This window comes from Pogona vitticeps, chromosome 8, assembly GCF_051106095.1.
Source record: "Pogona vitticeps strain Pit_001003342236 chromosome 8, PviZW2.1, whole genome shotgun sequence".
Taxonomy (NCBI): domain Eukaryota; kingdom Metazoa; phylum Chordata; class Lepidosauria; order Squamata; family Agamidae; genus Pogona; species Pogona vitticeps.
The window spans coordinates 12,867,848-12,880,032 of NC_135790.1; the positions used below are offsets into that span (position 1 = coordinate 12,867,848).

Below are 12,185 nucleotides of genomic sequence, written 5' to 3' on the forward strand. Positions count from 1 at the left end.
GCCCACCCCCGCAGTCCTTCTGAAGCGCCCGCTGGCCAGCTGGGTGAAAATGCCGGCGGGGGCTTTGGGAGGACCGTGGGGGAGCCCTCCCCCGCAGTCCTCCCAAAGGCCCCATTTCCCCACAGCTGATCGGCAGTTCCAAAATGGCCACCGGATGTAGAAAATGGCCACCCGCAGCATTTTCGCGCTCATTCCTCGCTTACCGTGGTGGCGAAAATGGCGGCCCTATGGAGGATTCCTGCTTAGCGGTGAGTTTTGTCCCCATAGGAACGCATTAAACGGAGTTTAATGCATTCCTATGGGGGTTTTCATTTTGGATAGTGATGTTTCCGGATAGCGACGTTTTTCCTGGAACGGATTAACGTCGCTATGCGGGGTACCACTGTATTTATATTCGTTGATTTGTTAACATTGATAAATCATGAATCAAAACAATTTGTCATTTTTTTATTTGTCCCCATCTCTAGTGGAGAGTTGTGTTAAGCCTCTTTGAAGTTAATTGGTTAATTGCTGAGAAGGAGGAGGTCTTAGACATGTAGAAAAAAGATGGATGATAGGATATGTGAAGAGTTCTATGTTTTGTTGATGGTTCGTGACATGTGATGGAATGTTAGCGAGATGTAGCAACAGGAAAAAGAGTTTGTCTTTTTAAAACCTGAAGAAGGAGGGGGGAAAGCCCATCTTAGAAGCTACAATGATTACCTAGTTAGATTTTAGTTTTTCTTATTTTAAAAAGAAATAGAAGCTTTATTTAATGATTGTAACTTTTGGATATGTTTATGCTAATGCTTTTTCAAACAACTCATTTCTATGAAACTTTATTTTCTTAATAAAAACAATTATAATCTGAACTGTGGACTATTGTCTTGAAACAGCAGGGTTACACCTTGATCCAGTTGATTGGAAGAAGGTCACTAACTTGCTGCTATTGAGTGGTCCTACATTGCAGAGCTGTTGTGTTATCTAAAGAAACACAAAGCCCATGCTTACGTGCTTTGAAAGTAAATAAATATTTCTTTTAAGGTCAGGGTTGTCCATGGGGTTTATGCTATGCACTTCTGAGGCCTAGACTACCAACCTCAGAGATAAAGGTGGTAGATTTGTGCACACAGTGACTCCTTGCCCAGACATCATACTCTCTTTAGGGAGAGGTGATTGTTACAGTCATTAAGGAGGTTTTTTTTGGATTTTTTTGAAACATCAAATACCAATGAATGTAATAGGCTCAATTTCCACTTATGGTGTATCTGCAATGTTAGGCAAAACTTCTGGATTTTATACATATATGAAATATGCAAGTTACAATAACGCATTGTATGTTGCACTGCCATGCACATGCATCAAAAACTTTGCCAGTTATAACAATACTAATGTGGTAAATTATATCTGAGGGAAGGTGCTTAATCATTTTATCAAAGATAAAGTCAAAATTATCTTTCGTGCATTTTTAGAAGAAATTGGTGCTTTATCACACTGATATAAGGTGGCTCTCCAACAGATATATGCTAAGCATGGTTTTTGAAATGTGTGAGGAAATTATTCACTTTCTTACTGTGGCGATTTCCTCTGAAGCCCCTATTCCCCCAGGCCTTCATGAGGTTCTCGCTCTTCTTTCTTCGCTGCCACCAGCTATTACTGCCTTAATACCATTTAATCATGGAGACATGTGTGCTTTTAAAACTTAAGTCATTTATTAGATCAGGGAAGGTAACAACTGATTAATATTCAATAGGTAAATCACAGGTTGCTAATCACTTATATTTGAATCAATTCTACTTTAACTTTACACTCCTTTTAATTCTCTATTTCCTTCATCATTCTCACAGATCTCTACTTCCTCTTAGTTCACTTTTAAGTTTCACACTGTCTCTCACTGCCAGGAAGTCCCTCAGCCTCTCTATGCCAGCCTTTATATCCAGCCCCCTCCCCCCTTGACTCCGCCTTCCATCCACTCATTGGCTCCTTCTCCCTTGTTATGCTGTGGCGGACAGGTGAGGGCAGGGCTGTTCGCTACACTTACTAACCAAAATTGTAATTTAGTTAAAGACTTTGAAAGAAGAGACATACTACTTCAACTGGCCTAATTAACAGATATATTAACTCACCTGAATGAATTAAATATATCAATAGCAAGGATATGGTAAGGCCAAAATAACAGCTACTGAAAAATTATCTGCTTTTCTTGAAAAATTTGGATACATCAAGTTGAAAATGGTAATTTTGCTAACTTTCCTTTGTTTAATGAAATCGTTCTGGAAAATGAGAAAATCACAATTTTACCTGAACTTGTAATACCTTTGCAACAAGTGAGTGCATCTTTTCATGGATATTTTTCCATGGGAGATATTGGCAAAGAGCAGAGATGGATACTGGATCTCTTTTTGACCTTAATTCTAGACGATGGTAATTCAATAAAAAAAACAGTATTATTGAAATATGGGCCAATGCATTTATTCAAACGGAATTTGAAAAACTGGACTTAGAACAATTCTGGTGTGCTTAGTTAGAAGCATTTCCACAACTGGTGAAGGCAGCGTTGCAGACACTTCTACCATTTGTTACCACCTATCTGTGTGGAATGGGATGTCCATCACTTTTGCATATAAAAACAAAAACTAGAAATCACTTAAATGCAAGTGCTGGCATACGCTGCTGCCTTTCAAAAAAGGAACCCCACTTTTAAAATATCATTATAAATAAAGAACAAATTAGTCCCAAAAAATTGAGATATTATTTTAATTCATGTCATTACAGATATGTATATCTGTTTTTCAATAAATAAATTGCTTTGTAATAAATGTAATTTTCTAACAAATAAATTGGAACACATTTTTCTAGAGGATGCAACAATATATTTTGAGATTCAAAGGGTACTGTCCACTGAAAGATTAAGAACCTTTCCTCTAGAGCATACATCTGTCTATATAAATTAACATACATAACAAAATAGAAAGCTTTGCCCTACTCCCAGAACAGAGGTGGCCACCTTATGCATTTACATCTCATGAACACTGAGGTGAGTGTGCATAGTGTGTTATGTATCAATGTGGTGGCATGTGCTCACACGTGCCTCTGTCAGACTGGCTGTCTCGCATCTGCTCTTCTCCCTCTTGCCCATTTACCATCTGATAGGAAACAAATCCTGCTAGGTTTTAAAATAGACATTGAGGCAGCAGCCTCTTTTCTTCTTTCAGCAACAACGTCAGTAGTAGCAGCAGCAGCAGCAGCAGCAGCAAGGAAAATGGGTGAAGAGGAGATGGCCAAATAGATCAAACAACCTGCCTTCCTTCACAGCTGATAAAATCACAACCTTGACAAAGGTAAAGTAACAAGGCTCACTGTCTCTTTTTGTCCCTGCTTCTTTGTGTACATTTGTTCTTCTGAAAAGAGCATGCAGTTTTCATCTTACTCCTCCATAATGGCAAGCTTGTGTTGATCCTTCCATTCTGAAGGCAGCCATGAGAAGAAAGCTATTTTCTTTGTCTCTCTCTCTCCCTCTCCTTCTTCCCCAGTGCATGTGTGTGTGGGGGGGAAGTGTCTGTGGGCAGAACTTTGACAGAATCATTGGGGGAAGGTCTGAAACTGCATATTAGTATATTAATTATTTTCACTAATTTCAAGGAAAAGAATCCAAAATGGGAAAAGAATTTTTAAAAATGAACCTTGCTTTATCTGCATGTGAAGACTTAGTGGAAGGTTTTGTGACTCACATTTTTCAGATGGCCCCTGATCTCAAAGAAATATACTTCAAGCCCAAATAACACACCCAATGAGCTTCTTTTCCTTCAAAATATGTCAGATCTGTCTAGGGTTCCCTGTTTTTCATGATTTTTGTTCCAGCCCAAAGCCAGCACAATCAGAGGTATTAACTGAAGAAAAAGGCTAATGAATCAAGATTTGGGAAACTACCTTGCTCTTGAGCTAAACTGGAGTGTCTGTCTGATTGAGACTTAGCTTTAGTATCTGCTTCTGTGAAATAGAAATCATTTTAATATACACACACATGCACACATATATGCATGGATATTGTTTTGCTACAGAAGTCCTTCATCTCTGGTCTCACACTTTGGCCCTGAAATTTTGGAATTGATAGCTATTGACCAGTCAATACGAAACAGGAGTTTCTGTGCTGGTGTGTGTGTGTGTGTGTGTGTGTGTGTGTGTGCGCGCGCGTGCGTGCGTGCGTGCATGCATCCGTGCGTGCATCCGTGAGTGCACGTGTGCGTGTATTAAAGAGAGATAGAGGTCTTTTGTGTTTAATGAATTCACTAATTGTCTTTGGGATCCCAGCCATACAAATATAAAGTTTCTGGCTTGCATACAGAGTTGCTATATGAATTATGACATAGATGTTTTTAACATGGTTTGTAGTACTGTATAAGGTAAAGGTAAAGTACTGTATACATGAGCTGAAAGTGGGAACTTGATTAAGAGTACCATGAGTTCAAGATGGCAGTGCCTCACTGTGTCATTTTGGGATGAACATCTTTAGTATCTGTACAATAGGACTGGCTATTAGTTTATCACTTTTTAGCTGCCAAAGTGATTATAAAAGCAACTGTGCCAAAAGCAATCTGTGAGCAGAAAAAAGTTGAAAAACTGGTCCTGAAAGTATTAACATAATTACTTGCTATCAAGTCAATTTTGATTTGTGATTACCCTTTCCAAGGTTTTCTAGCTATCAAGTACTCAGAAGTGGCTCACCATTTACTTCTGGGGACACAGTGGGACTGTGCAGCTATTAACAGGTAAATTGGGGCTGAATTCCTAGTAAGCTTGTTTAAGAGGACAGCTCAAGCTTAAACACAACCTTTAAAGTACTAGACAGAAATGGTGAATGGTATTTTTTACTGTACCACTAAAAATCACATTTATCAAGCTAAGAAACAATAAAAGTTCCAAAAACCATGGCCAGACTTGCAGTGGGGGCTTCTTTGCTTAAGAAAAGTTTCAAAATGGGGGGTTACGGATTTGGGTCAAAAATGTAGGTTTCAGATTTCACCTCTAGTGGTGTGAATTAGAGGTCTCTCCCAGTCTTGCTTGACAAAGGATTGCTATATTCACCATCTCCCACTACTGGCCATATTTAAGAAGTGGTTTTACTAGTGCCATTCCCCAATGAGCTTTGATGGCTGAGTGGGGATTTGAACCCCAGTCTCCTGAAACCCACTCTGACACATTATCTATGTTATCTATGCTGAAGTGTCACCTTCTCTATCACCAACTGTTTGAACATTTATCTCACTTCCTGGTAATCCAGAGGAATATAAATCCTGAGACCTGACAAGCCTGGGTGGTAGGAAATTTGTAGGAATTTATAATACAGTAGTTACATTACAAGAATACAACAGGCTATGAATTAAGACTAATCACATAGAATACTGTGCTCATAATAATCTAAGAATAAAAGGTTGCATTTATTGTTCCAAGAGACTCATCCAAGGTAAGATAAAGAAGGTAAAGTGATAACCTGGACTTGAATATAGAGTCCCTGCAGCTGCTTTCCATGTGTGCAGGAATGCTAATAACCATCATAGAGACTCAGTCTCATGACTGAATCTTGGCTATTGTAGATGACAAAGAACAAAGAACTGGCTAAGACCTTGAAAAGGGAGGAAGTAACTAGAAACGAGCATGAACTGCTGATTCAGCGGTTCATCCTAGTTCATTTAGTGCCACAACAGGTGTTTGTTGGTTTGGCGTCCTGCCCCCTCCAGTGGGCACCCACTTGGAGGCAGTGTCCCAGCTTTCCCTCCTCTTGGTACTGCCTCTGAGTGGGCACCTGCCAGAGGGGCGAAGCCACCAAACACCCATCTTGGTGGTAAACGAAGCCAAATGAAGCACTGAACCAGTGGTTCATGCCCATCTCTAGAAGTAACCTAAGAGCAATGGTCTACATGTGGGTGCTTAGAGAAAGGCAAAAGAGGTCAAGGTGCCCAATCCACTTGACTGTCTGTCAAGACCAACGCAAAGCAATCCACTGGTAGCATGTCACACCTGAGAAGTTACTTTCCAAAAATGTGGCCCTCAACAAAAGAAAATGTTGCACACCATCCCTAATATAAGGGGCATCCCTAATGCCAGGGGCTCAAGGAATCCTCCCAAATAGTCCTCCTCCCATTTTTTAAAGTGACATGCTTCATAATCTGTGGATTGTATAGCTGGGTTATATAGTGCTGGTGTTTAATTCTCAAAATACAGTAGGACAGCGGTATCGGTGGGGGATCAGTTCCAAGCTACACTCCACCCCCACTCCCCTGTGGATGCCCTAGTGACCCATTCTGTTAAATACTCCCTGGATATGTATAAACATGTATTTCTGAGTGGTTTTATTTAGCATTTTCAGGCAGTGGATAAATGAAGCTGATACTGATCTTGCGGATAGGGAAGTCCTACTTTAATATACTTTGAACAGCACATAAAGTATCTGGAACTCACTCTCTTATCTGAATAACAGCACCTTTGTTGTTTTTGCTCCAAACTTAACAGCACAGGTCTAAGCAAGTTTAGTGTTTTACAGAAGGTACCATTCTAAGCTGTTCAGCTGACAGTGATCGGAACTCGCTTAGTGTGTGGGAATTTATGCAGACTTCAGAAGCAGTTTTTCTTCTCTGATGATTTAAAGGTTTGTATATAAATGCCTTGTTAAGATGAGATGGAAGTGATGACAGCAAGATAGTTCAGGAGGGGGTCATGTTTTGCCATCCTGCCTGAATTTCTACCTGAGACAAAGAGGTCAACAAACCTAATGGTGGCACCAGTCTATGGTAAAACTATAGACCATATGCTGCCAGAAGTTCCATCCCTGATACTTCCAGTTATAGAGAAAGTGATTGTAAACACTTTGGAGAGTTGCTTCCAATTGGAGGAAACATTCCAGGACTTGATGAACAAAGAGTCTGATGAATGTACAAGGCAGCTCTATGGTTTTAAAATAGTGGTTCCCAACTTTGGGTCCCCAGATATTCCTGGACTAAAACTCTCAAAATACCTTATTGCTAGATGTGCTTGCCAGAATTTCTGGGAGTTGTAGTTCAAGAATATCTAGGGACCCAAGGTTCGGAACCATTGGTGTAAAGAAAGTGCTGCAGCTGTATTATTCAAGAATAGATCTGCTCTCCTACTAACATCTTCAGACTTAACTTTCTACAAATGGATTGAATTGAAGGTATTCTACAGTGTAGTTGTGAGAGGTAAGGACCTGGGAAAATATGTGTTGGATATCTCTCACAGTTCAGAAGACAGCTTGTGACAACAGTGGGAAGACAAGAGTTGGATGAGTTGGCTAGACTTGTCACTCAAGCAACAACAGCCTTTAACTTGTTTATAATGAAGTGGACTTTATGAATTGATTTCTAAAGTGAGAGATGCTAGAGATTCTTGTATCTACATCTGTAGGCCAAGTAATTTGGATACATCTATTGATGCTATTGGACCATATCTCTTAACATTTGCTAGACATGCTTGCTAGGAAAATTTGGGAGATGTTTTCCAAAAAGGAACTTTTCCAAGCTGTTTAAATGGCTTTGGTTCCAAGTGATAAGAGAAAATAACAGCACTTAATCTCAGGAGCTCGCCTTTCTTTATCATGATTTAATACATTCACAAATGTTAGACTCCAGATTAAGGCCCTAGGGAGTTCTGGCCCCATTTATATTGCAGGTGGCCCTAAAAGGAAAGCAGCTGAATTTAACTCAGTGACCCTCAGAGCCCAGAAGGTAATTCTACTTAAATAAGAAGCTATATCAGTGTGGTGTAATGGACAGAGTGACATACCCAGACTCATAGCTGGGATCAAGTCCCTGCTCAGCCATGGAAACTCAGAGGTGGAGGTGGCACTGGCAAAAGCTCCGTTGAAAACGTACATTGAAAAACCTATTACAGTGGTGCCTCGCTAGATGATGATAATCTGTTCCACTGAAATCGCTGTTTAGTGAAATCATTGTCTAGCGAAAAACATTTCCCCATTGGAATGCATTGAAACCTGTTTAATGTGTTCCAATGGGGAAGAATAGTTGTCTAGCGAAGATCAGCCATAGGAAAGCCGCTTTGTGAAACCCTGATTAGCTGTTTAAATCATTGTCTTGTGAAGCTTAGGTCCCGAAAACAGCTGTTTGCAAGTGCGGAGGCAGCTGTCAAAATCGTTGTCTAGCGAAAATTGGTTTGTGAAGCAGGGACTAAACATTGTCCAGTGAAATTCCCCCATAGGAATCACTGTTTTGCGAATTGCTATAGCAATCGCAAAAAGCCAATGTCTAGCAAAAAAACTGTCATGCGGGTTAACTGTCTAGCGAGACACCACTGTACATTTACTATAAATTGGATATGACTTGATTGCACATAACACACATGTACCTCATGCCAGAGCAAAGCATTTGTCTATTTAGCAAAGTGCTGTCTGCTCAGCCTGACAGGGGCTCAGGTGGAGAGTCTTTCCTATCACATACTAGTTGGTCCTTTTCAACTGGAGATGCCGGAGAGAGAACCTGCAACCTCTATCTCTGACACACCCTCTGCCTCCCACCATTGGGCTATGCTTTAATCTCAAATAGGAAAGAAGAGTCAAGGAGGTCTCCTTTTCTCCTTGAAATGTAATAGTGTTCCTTAAGATCCTGTTTGTGCCCTTGTCTGCAAGAAATAATAATCACCCTACAGACATAGCCAGAGGGCTCAAGGGAGGTTATTTCTTCTCTATGACATGTAAAGGTGGAAAATTTCTTGCTTCTTTTTTCCTATTGCCCTGGTTCTGGCTCTGTGTCTGAAGTATCTCACACCTGCCATCTCTTCTCGTTACTAGCCTAGCCTTGGCAACCTCTAAATTGGCACTGCTGTGCTGGCAAAATATTGCTTTGAAAGAAGGCAGCAGCTGAGCTCACGCCACTCCCTCTTGGTTTGACTTTGCCAACAAAACAAGCAGAGAAAAACAGTACCATCAGCCTCCTCTTCTTTATGCATGTTAATTTGTGAAAAAACATACAAAATGTTTAAAGGCCCATTGATTAGTTCTTAAGAGGAGTTTTGGTTGAAGATTTTTATTTTTATTTGTTTTCATTTTTTTTAAAATAAAATCTGCCTTCATATTATTTAAATTAACGTTTATTTACTGCATATTTAAATATGCAGTAAACCTGAACACTCTGCAGATTTGACCAGACAGAGAGAAAACTGTTGGCCCCCAGGATACTCCTCACAATGTTGTTCTCCATTCAGACTGATCAGTCATTGCAGCAATGTACTCTGTTTCAGTGCTGGGATGATGGCCTACTTTCACTGGGTCTGTCCTATTTCCACGAGGTTCATGGATCATACTAGGTTTTATTAGAGTCTAATCAAAGCTTGAAATGTTTTTTAAAAGTACTTCTACCACTGGGCAAGAGATATACCGTATAGGCATAGCCTGCTGGACAAATAGGCTGAAAAATAACTTCTATCCCTGGGCCGTCAGACTTCTAAATGCCACATAACACCATGACTAGGCAATACAACAGACTCACAGTGCCAGTGCAACATGCAATATGTACATACTGGTGGAATTATGTATGTATGTATGTATGTATGTATGTATGTATGTATGTATGTATGTATGTATGTATGTATGTATGTATGTATGCCTAGCTGATAGGTGGATACATGCTCAAAGGTGGTGGCAGCCTCCTGGTGTTCCCTTACTGCCACTTCCTCTACAAAATTATCTCTATTTTTGTTGTTGTTTAGTCGTTAAGTCGTGCCCGACTCTTCATGACCCAATGGACCAGAACACGCCAGGCCCTCCTATCTTCCACTGCCTCCCAGAGTTGGGTCAAATTCATGTTGGTTGCTTCGGTGACACTGTCCATCCATCTCGTCCTCTGTTGTCCCCTCCTCCTCTTGCCTTCACACTTTCCCAACATCAGGGTCTTTTCCAGGGAGTCTTCTTTTCTCATGAGATGGCCAAAGTATTGGAGCCTCAGCTTCAGGGTGTGTCCTTCCAGTGAGCACCCAGGGTTGATTTCCTTCAGAATGTATAGGTTTGTTCTTCTTGCAGTCCAGAGGACTCTCAAGAGTCTCCTCCAGCACCAGAATTCAAAAGCATCTATTCTTCAGTGGTCAATCTTCTTTATGGTCCAGCTCTCACTTTCATACATCGCTACTGGAAAAACCATAACTTTGATTATGCAGACCTTTGTCAGCAAGGTGAAGTCTCTGCTTTTTAAGATCTTTCGAGGTTTGGCATCGCTTTCCTCCCAAGAAGCAGGCGTCTTTTAATTTCGGGGCTGCTGTCACCATCTGCAGTGATCATGGAGCCCAAGAAAGTAAAGTCTGTCACTGCCTCCATATCTTCCCCTTCTATTTGCCAGGAGGTGATGGGACCAGTGGCCATGATCTTGGTTTTTTTGATGTTGAGCTTCAGACCATTATTTTGCACTCTCCTCTTTCACCCTTATTAAGAAGTTCTTTAATTCCTCCTCATTTTCTGCCATGAGTGGTATCATCTATACTAAATTAGGACCATTAAATAAGAAGAATTTTAAAATTTCTTATAAAAATTACAAAAATTATAAAAATTTCTTACAAAGGCCTGTTGTTTGTTCTCCTTGCAGTCCAGGGGACTCTCAAGAGCTTCCTCCAGGACCACAATTCAAAAGTATCCATTCTTTATATCTCTATCAGGTAGAATCAAGTTAAGGATAGCTAGTCCCCTAGTTTCTTTCTCCACTTTTTGTAGGAGAAAATTATCAGCCACACAAGCCAGGAATTTCTGGAAAGGACATGCTTGCAATTTGTTTTCCCAAGTTTCATCTGCATCCTCTCCTTGATTTGGTGGTCGGTAATAAACTCCAACTATCATGTTCCTTTTGGGTTTTTGGCCCAGATACATTGATCCAGATGCTCTTAATGGGACAGTCAATTTCCTCATCCTGTATTTCTGTGCAGTAATGTGTATTTTTTGACTCATACTGCAACTCTACTTCCCTTCCTGAGGTGGTTTTTTGTCACCCTCCTGATGAAATCCTTCATGCTGTGGCCAAACACATTCTTTCTAGTTCTTGTTAGGTGCAAGCTATTTCTTGCTAGCAATCCTTCTTCCAGGAAGCTTAGGCCATGGTCCCAAAAACCAAATCCCTCACATCGACACCACCTTCATAGCCAGTCACTCACTTGTAGTATTTCCCTTTCCCTTTCCCTTTCCCTTTCCCATAGAAGACAAGATTCTCTGGAGAAGACAATAATGCTGGGAAAGGTGGAAGATAGCAGAAAATGAGGAAACCAAATATGATGTGGATTGACTCCCTAAAGAGCTGCGGACAGGGCGTTATCCTTCCATGCAGGCACTTCCTGGAAAAAAAGTTGTGAGAGAAGGTGACTACAGAGAGAGCTTTTGATCTCTTTTGGAATAAGCCAGAGAGTGGGAACATGCAAATCTTGGCAGCAGTGACACAGCACTTGTCAAAGAATTTCAAATGACCTAACAGTGAAGCTTCCATAATCCCAGCAGCCTAAACAAGCTCTCTGACTGTCATATAACACCAAATTGGATGCAGGCCTTAGCAGGAGTGGTGGCATTGTTACTGCCAGGGTTCTTTTTCTGGGTATTGGAAAATTGGTAATTTTTCCTGCTTCTCTCTCTCTCTCTCTCCCCCCTCTCAAATCATTTCCCATTGGGTCAGGGAAGATTGTAGGAAAGGGGCTTTGGAACAAGATAAGAGGTAAATAAAAATACAGAATGTGGCAGAGAACAATTTATATCATTATTGCTTTTACCTATATGATTTCTTACTAAGCTTCTTCCACACTAATCTTGCCAATTTTTTAAGCCTTTAAGATTTACATTTATATCATAAGTCTTCTTTCTTATAATCTTAATCCATTCATGTTCTCATCTCTCATCCAATTATTCAAAGGTTCCCATTTTTTCTAGCCTCAAAATTTCTTTGTCCTTTAATACTTCAGTTAAAAGATCCATCTCTGCTGCTTCAAAAACTTTTTCTATTAACTCCTGGATTGTTGGTGTCTCCTCATTTTTACAGTATTTTGCATATAAAACTTTTGCTGCCGTAGTTACATGTATGATCAAGTATATATTTTTCTTTTGCTATCGAATCTGGTACTATATTCAACAAAAACAGTTCGGGTTTATATGGAACTGTACAAGATAACTTTTTTTGCATCTTGAAGTGCTTTGATTTTTATTCTAGGTTTTTTCA

At 40.2% G+C, this 12,185-nt stretch overlaps 1 protein-coding gene across 2 annotated transcripts in view; it reads left to right on the top strand.

Moving 5' to 3' along the window:
• The first annotated feature begins 316 nt into the window (after window positions 1-316).
• Window positions 317-12,185, top strand: part of DUSP26 (dual specificity phosphatase 26) — a 79,378-nt gene continuing 67,509 nt past the window's right edge. For both annotated transcript variants that reach the window (XM_078379747.1, XM_020812334.3), the window contains exon 1: window positions 317-3,320. The gene's annotated coding sequence lies outside the window, so the exon portion shown is untranslated. The remainder of the gene's footprint in view (window positions 3,321-12,185) is intronic.